This window comes from Tachypleus tridentatus, chromosome 1 (assembly GCF_004210375.1).
Source record: "Tachypleus tridentatus isolate NWPU-2018 chromosome 1, ASM421037v1, whole genome shotgun sequence".
NCBI classification, from domain to species: domain Eukaryota; kingdom Metazoa; phylum Arthropoda; class Merostomata; order Xiphosura; family Limulidae; genus Tachypleus; species Tachypleus tridentatus.
In genome coordinates, this window is record NC_134825.1 from 70,223,538 (window position 1) to 70,235,231 (window position 11,694).

The 11,694-nt window shown below is 33.6% G+C and overlaps 1 non-coding gene across 1 annotated transcript; it reads left to right on the plus strand.

Annotated features, from left to right (window-relative positions):
* Window positions 1-2,567: 2,567 nt before the first annotated feature.
* On the plus strand, window positions 2,568-2,639 carry TRNAT-CGU (transfer RNA threonine (anticodon CGU)). Its single transcript has one exon. It is a non-coding gene; the product is annotated as a tRNA-Thr (tRNA).
* The last annotated feature ends 9,055 nt before the right edge of the window (window positions 2,640-11,694 follow it).

The window sequence follows — 11,694 nt, forward strand, 5'->3', positions numbered from 1 at the left end:
GGATGCTTTTATTTTCATTACCTGTAATTGAACAAAATAACATAATATTATTTTACGATAAATATGGGGATACATTATTTTTCATATAATTTAAATTTTCAATAAAAGCGACATTGTTATTTAAAAAATTAAACTGCGTTTTCTATGCTCCTATTAATTTTATACAGCGTGTGGAAATCAATATTTCCAAAATTGCTTGGAAAATAACCTGTTTTTGATATATCAATTATAAAATTCTAAAATTAATATAAATCACAAGTTCGACTTTACTAAAGTTGATAAATGCTGTAGACATGGAGGGAAAATAGAATTTGTTGCTCAAAAACATAATGTAGACACTACTTCCTGCCTTGTTTCTTTACTTTCTGAAAGCCCGCAGATTTGCTTATGTTATTTTTCTGGTAAGCAGAAGATTGTAAAAGTCATTTATGTTATTGGTGTTATTGTTGTTATTATTGTCTAGAAAATATGATTTGTATAATTCTGTGTTATTTGTTACATAATTATTTACTGTATTGAAAAAATAGGCGTTCACGTCTGGGTCGTTGTGTTTTGCAGTTGTTGTCTGAAGGCTTCTGGTTTTTTCTTTGTCGATGTGCGCTAATGTGTTATTTTGTTTTAATGTTGCGTATTTTCTTGTTGTGGCTTCTTTAGTGAGTCTATTTAGGTGCGATCGAAACTTTCTAGGGTCGGTTTTTCCATTTAGTTTGCAGCAAAAGTTGTCAATTTTTCTTGTTTTAACAATATAATTTCTGGTCTAATTTTATTTCTCATACTGCTTATTTGTATTTTTATATCTTTGTCTCTTGTTGCCATGAACTGTCTTCTTAATTGTCTTCGTTGTTTTATGAGTGATATTAGTTGTTTGTTTGATTTCCATGCGTTATTTTTAGTTATTTGCTGCTTTTAGTAGGCACACCGTGATTATTTGACTACAACTATCAGCTTCTTTGTAGTCGAATTTGTCACTTATATGGGTGAAAGAGCGCTAAAAAATACTCAAATACAGAAACTGTTAAACGTGAGGAAGTCTAAGACTTAAATTGGACAACGAAAGTGCCGGTCGCCTAACCTGGAGCGATGCCGACAACCACTTAGTAGAAAAAGAACATGACATCTAGAAACCAAGACAATCAAGAAGACAGCTCATGACAACAAGAGACAAAGAAATAAAAACACAAATAAGCAGTATGAGAAATAAAATCAGACCAGGATTATATTGTTAAAAGAAGAAAAATCGGATAACATCTGCTCCCAACTAAACGAAAAAAAAACCGATCCTAGAAAGTTTCGGTCGCACCTATAAAGGCTCACCAAAGAAGCCACAACAAGAAAATACCCAACACTAGAATAAAATAACACATTAGCGCACACGAACAAAGAAAAAGCAGAAGCCTCCAGACAACAACTACAAAACACTTTCAAAACAAAACGACCCTGACGTGAACACCTATTTTTACAATAGAGTAAACAGTCATGTAACAAATAACACAGAATTATCCAAACCATATTTCCCAATCAATATTAACAACGATAACACCACAACATAAATGACTATAATAATCTACCGCTTCTTAAAATTTACATTAACATAACTCAAACAAGCAATTAAGAATTCAAGAAACAAATCACCAGAAAAGGACGGCATACAAGAAATTCTCTTCAAGAAAGGCACTTCGAAATTATTTGATCATCTATTAGAAATTTTTCATTTATCGTTCTACCCTTGCTACATCTCAGTTTCTTGGAAGCAAGCTAATACATTAATGTTCCATAAAGAAGGTATGGTAGCCAATAAACTAAACAGTTATCGACCAATCAGCCTGACCAGCTGTGTATGAAAAATTCTTGAACGAATAATCAGTAATAGACTCTCCACATTTTTGGAAATAACGTCAAAATTACTCGAGAGACAAAACGGATTCAGAAAACTTATACAAAAGGCATATCACTTAGTAAGGTTAACTGAAACAATAATAATCAGATTTAACAACAAAAGTATTAGGCGAAGAACAAACTATCCCAGGAGCCTAACTGGTAAAAACAATGGAGTAACAGCTGAAACCATTCTCAAAATATACAAAACGTATATAACTGTAATAGACTATGCAGCTCCAGCGTGGATTAACGTTAGCAAAAAACAATTCTAAACCAAACAAGAGTCATTATAAAATATACTACTTTCGACAGCATGTAGAGTGCGCAAAAACCACTTCTTCAAAGTTTATGCATAAATATTCAAACCCACAAACAATAGTAGATAGAACTATACATACTACAATAAAATATTTCGATAAAATGTTTTGAAAAAATGAACTATTATACGAACTCGATAGGTATTGCATATAGATAGTCCTGAACACCTCTCCGCGATTAATATACAGATTATACACCTGAACAGAGGAGGAAACAGCACAATACCTTACCGTTGAAAATGTTCTTAATATTATATTTTTTACGTGTGATTGTTTTAACAATGCTATATTAATATTTTGAACGATAAGTTGATATTAAACATGCTGTATAGTTTCTTCACGAAATTATACGTTTTTCAAATAAAGCAACGAGCCATCATAGCTCAGAGGTAGAGCACTGGTTTCGTAAACCAGGGGTCGTGAGTTCGAACCTCACTGGTGGCTTGCACACCTTTAACATGATGAATGCTTATACTTCTATCATATCCAGTTGAACAAATTCATGTGAAATTACTTTAGGATAAAGATGACGATACATCATTCTTTACGTATTTTAAATTTTCATTAAGATATACATCTTTGTTTAAAAAAATTAAACTGCGTTTTCCATGCTTCTATTAATGTTACACATCTTGTGGAAATCAATATTTTTGAAACTGCTTTTAGAATAAGCCTGTTTTTGACATATGTGTTACCAAAATCTTATATTAATATAAATCCCGAGTTTGACTTTACTAAACTTGACAAATACCTAAGACATGGAGTAAAAATAGAAATTTCTGGTTCGAAAACATGATGTAGACACCACTTCCATCCTTATTTCTTTACTTTCTTAGAGCACCTAGTTTTAGGCTGGAAAATACAATATTTGCATTTGGATTCACCGTTTTTTTTATTTTCATTATTTATTTATTTTTTAATAATTTTATGTTAATTATCGCTCTCAGATCGGAATGTCTATAAAGATAATTCATATTCTGAGGCATATTAGAACCGACTTCTTTTCTTGCCGAAAACTTTTATTCCGGTTACGCGTGGATAAAAGAACAGGACAAACTCTACGAACAGAGACCAAAGACCGCCTGAAGGGGTCACCTGTTCTTACCACTCGTACAACTGTACACTAATGTGTTGTCTACCAGCCAATCATTAGAAACTAAAATGTCACATAAAGGACAATTAGCGTTGCAATTTGTACTGTTGTGACATCAGTAAAAAATGTGCTCATGCAATGAATCATTGAAATGATTATGAAGGCTATAACACCTTGAGACATATAAATTTGAAAAGCAATAAATAAAAAACAATTTGCTACTGTTAATTTTTGTTTTATTTCGTTTTGGAGAAGAACACTTTCAGAGGCGTGGTCAGGTGGTTAATACTCTCGAATCGTAATGTGAGGTTTCGTGTTCAAACATCCTCGCTCTTTCGATAGTAGGGCTGTTATAATGTGATAGGTCTATCCCACTATTCATTGGTAAAAGAGTAGCCCAAGAGTTGGCGGTGGTTGGTAAAGACTAGTTGCCTTTCATCTAGTCTTTCACTGCTAAATTAATGTCGGCTAGCGCAGGTATCCGTATGTGGCTTTGCGCGAAATTCAAAACAAACAAACAATTCTAAACAATGAGATAAGGAGACCTTCAGTGAGAATAAGCAAGAAGAATGGTGAAAAGCTACTGAACATACAGGAAAAAAAAACACTTTTAACCTTCCTTCTGAGTGAGATATCTACACTTATGTGAGCGAAAGAGCACTAAGAAATACTCATATAAGTTAGAGAAACTGTTAAACGCGAGGAAGCCTAAGACTTCACCTGGACGACGAAAGTGCGGGTCGCCTAACCTGGAGCGATGGCGACAACCGCTTAGAACAAAATGAACATGACCTCTAAAAACCAAGACGCATGCCCTTAAAGTGGCCTGAAAAACAAGCTAAGTAAATCTAGTTCATTAGGTGGCCAGAAATCAGATGTAATTTTAAATGGAGTTAATAATACCCCATTCATGGTCAAATGTAATGTGGCCAAAACACAATTATCATCTTTTGATGATGATAAAGATATTAATATAAGGAGAAAACGAAAAACAAGAAAAAAAATAGTCACCGTTACGACAGAAAGTGTTTGTACACCTGCGTCCCGAGTAGTCTTTTGCTCATAACTTAAAAAGTATTATGATTAGGCTAATAGATGTATGGTATGTTATAAACATTATACTAACACACATTTACATAAACTTGTATGTAAATTAAACGACAAATAAATTGTTTATAAAGAAATAACCAAAAATAGGAAGAGCAGAAAGTGATCGTACAGTTCAAAACGTGTCAAAAAACTGATGTTCCCGTAAAAATTTTGTTTTTTTTTGGCAAGTAAACTACATTATACCATTCCAGAACTAGACACTGGGTTCATAATTATTGGAATTTCGCCAGCAAAAAATTTACTTCCGGCAATTTAGCGCCATCTCCGTCATTATCTGCTTGGTCATCATGACGAACAGGAAAGAACTGTGCAATGATTTAAAAGAACCGAATTATTGTAAAATACAAGTCTCGTGTGTCTCTTTCCGGTATTGCTACACAAATTAATGTGCCGAAATTTACTGTTCAAAGCATAATTGCCAAGTTTAAGCTTATAGAATCAACCGCTAACCTTCCTCGTTCCAGAAGCTCCCACCAAAATTCGAGAGAGAACCAAGTGGAAGGTTTTCAGAAGGTTAGTAGGAATTCTCGTTTAACAGGTAATGACATACAGAAACTGGTAAGGAAAACTGGAGTGAAGTAAGCACCTTTAGAGTTACGAACATGTTACGTTCTTCTGGGTTCAAAGCATGCCTGCGCCCCAGTGGTTTAGCGGTATGTCTGCGGATTTACAACGCTAAAAACAGGGTTTCGATACACATGGTGAGCACAGCACAGATAGCCCAGTGTGTAGCTCTGTGCTTATTTTAAAACAGCAACAACAACATCAAAGCATGCCGTCCTCGTAGAACTCCATATTTAAAGCCTGTTCATTTAGAAACACGATTGAGGTATCCAAGAAAACATGTAGTTAAACCCTTTACCTATTGGAAGAATATTCTTTGGTCAGACGAGACTAAAATCGAGCTTTTCGGCCACAGCGATGTTTGCTATATTTTCCGTAAGAAGGGGGAACGAAATCTTCCAAAGAACACCGTCCATACAGTTAAATACGGAAGTGGCTCGATCATGCTATGGGGTTCCTTCAGCTCTTCTGGTGTAGATAGCCTTCACCACGTCAACGGAATCATGAAATAAGAAGAGTACGTTGATATATTAGGCACTTATATCGAGAATGATGGTTGTAACTTGCGGCTTGGGCGTCGTTGGATCTTCCAGCACGACAATGACCCTAGGCACACATCGAAATATGTGCACACCTGGTTGCAGAGGAACCATATAAGCGTTCTGGAGTGGCCATCACAGTCACCCGATCTCAACCCAATTGAAAACGTTTGGCATGAGTCGAAGACCAGGGTTTATCAGAGTCATCGGAAAAACTTGGAAGAGTTGGAGGCCTTCTGTAAAGAAGAATGGAAAAAAAATACCAGTACTGTCAAACGATCATGGAGGGCTATGAGGAGAGATTGCGCCAAGTAATGTTACACAACTGACCATTAAAGTGGACGCACGAACACTTTCTGCTTCTCCTATATTTGGTTATTTGTTTATAAACAGTTTATTTGTCGTTCAATTTACATAAATATGTATGTAAAAGTGTGTTAGAAGAATATTTATAATATACTCTACTTTCATTATCCTAATCTTGATACTTTTTAAGTTGTGAGGAACAAAACTACTCACGACACAGGGGTACGAACACTTTCTGTCGTAACTGTGGTACCAAAATTTTCAAGTAGAGCAATTGAAAACACCAGCAATTGTAGTTATACAATGCTAAAATTGCCAAAGATATGGTCACGTATCAGCGGCACGTTTGACAACACCGAGGTGACGTGGACATGGCGGTAAGCACCATATATTTGTCTGTAAAAAATAGTAATAAAAACCTAATTGTTGCAACTGCATAAAACACACACAGCAAACTACAAAGTTTGCGACAAGTACAAAAAAATAAAGCAACATATCTATGAAATAAAAACAACAAGACCAATTCCAAACGATATAACTAACACAACTGCATAAGAAACACACACTGCTACAACAACAGATACAGTGACAAATGCAGAAAAGCTGAAGGAAAACATCAGACAACGAAAATCACACACAAGAGAACAACGAAACCAAACCAAAATAGTGAACAATACACAAGAACTTAACAAACACACAGACACAACAAACACCCAAGAGAACAACACTCATATAATAAAAGAGAGCAGAAACGACGAAACAAGTTTAATAGTAAATATAAATAAAACATCTTTACAAATTTTATTGCAGAATACACAAATCCATCCCATACTAAAAACTGCTTTGATCTCTTCACACGCGACGCAGAAAAATAATAAAGAAAGCCATACATACCACAACGATCACTGTGTTAAATAAACGTGTTAAATAAACCTCCTGATAGCAAAACTATGAGTCTGATATTATTATTCTAAGTGAAACCCGGATTTATGTTAACAATAAATTTAAAATATGTAATTTTACGCCAGTTAGAAAAGTTAGAATAAACAACCATGATACTAACAGAGGAATTATTTTGTTATATAAGTACATTCTTTCAGTTATTCAAAATTAAAATGAACGGTAATAATGAAAATATAATTGTTGATTTCCTGCGAGTTAACCATTAATTTTTAACACTAGCAGGTATTTACTGTTCACCAACAAAATGTATTGACATAAATGTATTCCACAACATCTTTTCCCACTACCAAAATACAATTGTAATAAGTGATCTGAATAGTAAACATAAAAACTTTTGACGTAAATCCACCAACAGAAATGGATGACACTTATTGCAATTCATTGATGAAAATAACATCGTCCTAATAAATGACAGTAAACCTACGCATACTATGTTTGCTAGAAATAGAAGTGATATCCTAGGCAACTGCCTCACCTCCTTAAATATCAGACAAAAGTTATTAAGTTTTAATGTGGGAAAATATGTTGACAGTAATCATCTACCAATATGGTGTGCTTTCCATCTCGCTCCCCATAAAGATATAACCTTTAAACAATACAAAATTCAACTACCAGAAAGCTAATTGCCAAGAATATCAGAAGGAACTAGACAACAAATTACCAGAAAATGTTGAGCATACATCCAACAACAAAGTAGAAGTTGGTAGTTGTAGTCAAATAATCACTGAGTGCCGACTAAAAGCAGCAACTAACACTGTACCACAGGAACAACATAAAACTATAAATAACGCATAGAAACAAACAAACAACTAATAACACTAATAAAACAACGAACACAATTAAGAAGACAGTTCATGGCAACAAGAAACAAAGAAATAAAAACACCAATAAACAGTATCTGGAAAAAAAATGAGGCCAGAAAAATGGGATAACTAAACGAAAAAAAACCGATCCTAGAACGTTTCGATCGCAGTTACAAAGAGGAAACAAAGATACCACAAAAAAAAATAATACCCAACACGAGAATAAAATAACACACCAAAAAAGAAAAAGCAGAAGCCTTCAGACAAGAACTGCAAAACACTTTCAAAACACAACGACACAGGCGTGAAAACCTATTTTTACAATACAGTAAACGATCATATCATATTAATACAGAATTATACAAACCATATTTCCCAGTCAATATCAACAACAATAACACGAATAACATAAATGACTATAATAAGCTAATGTTTGTCGAAAACGGTTTGGTTTGGTTTTTGGAATTTCTCACAAATTTACTCGAGGGCTATCTGTGCTAGCCATTTATAATTTAGCAGTGTAAAACTAAAGGGAAGGCAGCTAGTCATCACCAACCACCGCCGACTCTTTGGCTACTCTTTTACCAATGAATAGTGGGATTGACCTATCACATTATAACGGCCCGACCGCTAAAAGAACGAGCATGTTTAGAGTAACGGGGATTCGAACTCGTGACCCTCAGATTAGGATTCGACTGTCGTAACCACCTGACCACGCCTCTGAAAGCTTTCTGCTTCAAGAGTGAATAAAACTGAAATTAAGGGTAGCCAACTGTATTTTATTTATTGCTTTTCAAATTTATATGTCATATGGTGTTATTTCCAGAATACATAAATATGTTAGTGATTTATGGCATGAGCACCTTTTTTACTGACGTCAAAAGAGTACAAATTGCAACGGTAGGTGTCTTTTATGTGGCATTTTAGTTTCTAATGACTGGCTGGTAGACAACACATTAATGTAGAATTGCGCGAATGGTTACTACAAAGTGACCTTTTCAGGCCGTCTTTGGTTCCTGTTCGTCGTGTTTTCCCTGTCATCTTACCCACGCGTCACCAAAATAAAAGTTTTCGCAAGAAAAAAGTCGGTGGTAAAATTCCTAAGAAAATTAATTATCTTCCTAGACATTCCGATCTGAGAGCGATAATTTTTAATAAAGAAATGTCTTTATAACTATAACTACAACATGCAAGAAAATCTCGTATTTTGATATTATTGTGATATCATTCATAATTAAATATAGTTACAATTACGAAGCAGAAGAATAACACAGAAAAAAGTTTTAGTTATTTGTTCAATTAAATTCATTAATGTTTTTCCTTCGTATAACTATGTCGATAATTTAATTGAATTATTTCAAATACCTTCTAACCACATAAACATTTTCATCGATTTTGATATTTTTAAACAAACGAGAGAAGAAATCCACTACTAAATTGTAATAGTTTGAATGTGAAAATATGAAATCCAACTGGAAGGATAGCACTTACAACATTTAGGTTACTAGACCAATACTCTACTACTGCTCCTTATAGCACTGTACGATTGTTTTTTTAAACATATAATTTATAGAGAATAATATGTAGGTTGGGTATGTGCTGAGATAAGTACCTTGCATTTTATTCAAGCGATGCATATAACACAACTAAATAATTGCAATATTGATATTCTAATATAATTAAAGCTTGGACACAACAACTTTAGTTTAAATGAATATTATTTCTATTGTAACTCCTAAATGAGAAAGTAGATTCGAAGAAAGAATATTCTATTGATCTTCGATGTTCTTGTCGCTTGGGAAAAGTGTTAAGGTTTTTCTGTTTTAATCATCTTGTTAAATAATTTGTAAGAGTCTCACAAATAAATGTCTATAAAAGGATTAGCACCGGTTTCTTCGGTTTTTAAGATGGTTTATTTTATGATATATGGCTGTACTTTTTTGATCAGATGACTACCTTCGTAAACAGATATATTCGTGTACCACCATTTTCAATGATGATTTATTAATGTTTCAAAAACATACTTCACACAGGTGGCAGGTTGATATTTATATGTAGAAAAATCTAAAGAATAAAATTCAAATAAATGCTTTCTTTATGCAGTGTTTGGAGAAAAGCAAACACAATTGAACTACTGTGTTTGCCACCTCCACTAGTTGCACAGCCGAATATCTGCTGACTTACGATAATAAAAACCGGGTTTCGATACCCATTGTGGGTAGAGCACAGACAGTCCGCGGTGTATCTTTATGCGTAATTTAAAACAACAATTTTTATATACTGAACAGAGGAGAAAATAGTACAATACCTTACTGTTGAAAATGTTGTCGAAGAGGTGTTCTTAATATGTTTTTTTACGTGTGATTGTTTTAACAATGCTAAAATAATCCACTGAACGATAAGCGAATATTCAATATACTGTAGAACATTAAAGAGAAACAATGCATTTTTAAAAAATATGTGCGAGCTATTAGAGCTCTGATTGGGGTAGAGCACTGGTTTTGTAAACCAGGAGTCGTGAGTTCGAATCTCACTGGTGGCTTGTATATCTTGAACTTGACGGATACTTTTATTTTCATTACTTGTAATTGAACAAAATAACATAATATTATTTTACGATAAATATGACGATACATTATTTTTCATAAAATTTAAATTTTCAATAAAAGCGACATTGTTATTTTAAAATATAAACTGCGTTTTCTCTGCTCCTATTAATTTTATACAGCGTGTGGAAATCAATATTTCCCAAACTGCTTGAAGTATAACCCTGTTTTTGATATATCTATTATAAAATTCTAAAATTAATATAAATCCAAAATTTGACTTTACTAAAGTTGATAAATGCTGTAGACATGGAGGGAAAAAAGAATTTTTTGTTCGAAAACATAATGTGGACACTACTTTCAGCATTGTTTCTTTTCTGAGAGCCCGTAGATTTGCTAATGTTATTTTTCTGGTAAGCAGTAGATCGTAAAAGTCATTTATGTTATTGGTGTTATTGTTGTTAATATTGACTAGGAAATAGGGTTTGTATAATTCTGTGTTATTTGTTACATAATTATTTACTGTTTTGAAAAAATAGGTGTTCACGCCTGGGTCGTTGTGTTTTGAGAGTGTTTTCTAGTTGTTGTCTGAAGGCTTCTGGGTTTTCTTTGTTGGTGTGTGCTAATGTGTTATTTTGTTCTTATATTGGGTATTTTCTTGTTGTGGCTTCTTTAGTGAGTCTTTTTAGGTGCGACCAAAGCTCTCTGGGGTCGGTTTTTCCATTTAGTTTGCAGCAGAAATTGTCCCATTTTTCTTGTTTTAACAATTTAATTTCTGCTCTGATTTTATTTCTGATACTGTTTAGTTGTGTTTTTATTTCTTTATCTCTTGTTGCCATGAACTGTCTTCTTAATTGTCTTCGTTGTTTTATGAGTGTTATTAGTTGATTGTTTGATTTCCATGCATTATTTGTAGCTATTTGCTACTTTTAGTAGGAACTACTACTAAATTCTACTTTGTTGTTAGCTGTATGCTCAACATTTTCTGGTAATATGTTGTCTAATTCTTACTCACATTTTTGCCAATTAGCTTCTTTCTAGTGGAATTTGCCTTCTTTAAAGGTTATATCTTTATGGGGGGCGAGATCGAAAGTACACCATATTGATAGAAGATCACTGTCAACATCTTTTCCCACGTTAAAATTTAATAACTTTTTTTTAATATTAAAGATGTCACTTGTATTTGTAGCATGCGTGGTATGCGTAGGTTCACTGTCGTTTATTGGGGCGATGCTATTTCATCAATGAATTGCAGTAGGTGTCCTCCATTTGTGTTTGTGGATTTATGCCAAAGTTTTTACGTTTACTATTTGGATCACCTATTACCATTGTATTTTGGTTGTGGGAAAGATGTTGTGGAATAGGTTTATGTCAATACATTTGGTTGGTGATATATCTACTATAAAATACTTAAATTAATATAAATCCCTAGTTTGACTTTACTAAAATTGATAAACGCTGTATATATGGAGTGAAAATATAAATTTATTGTTCGAAAACATAATGTAGACACCACTTCCAGCCTTGTTTTTTTACTTTCTTAGAACCCCTGGTTTTTGGCTGGAAAATATAATA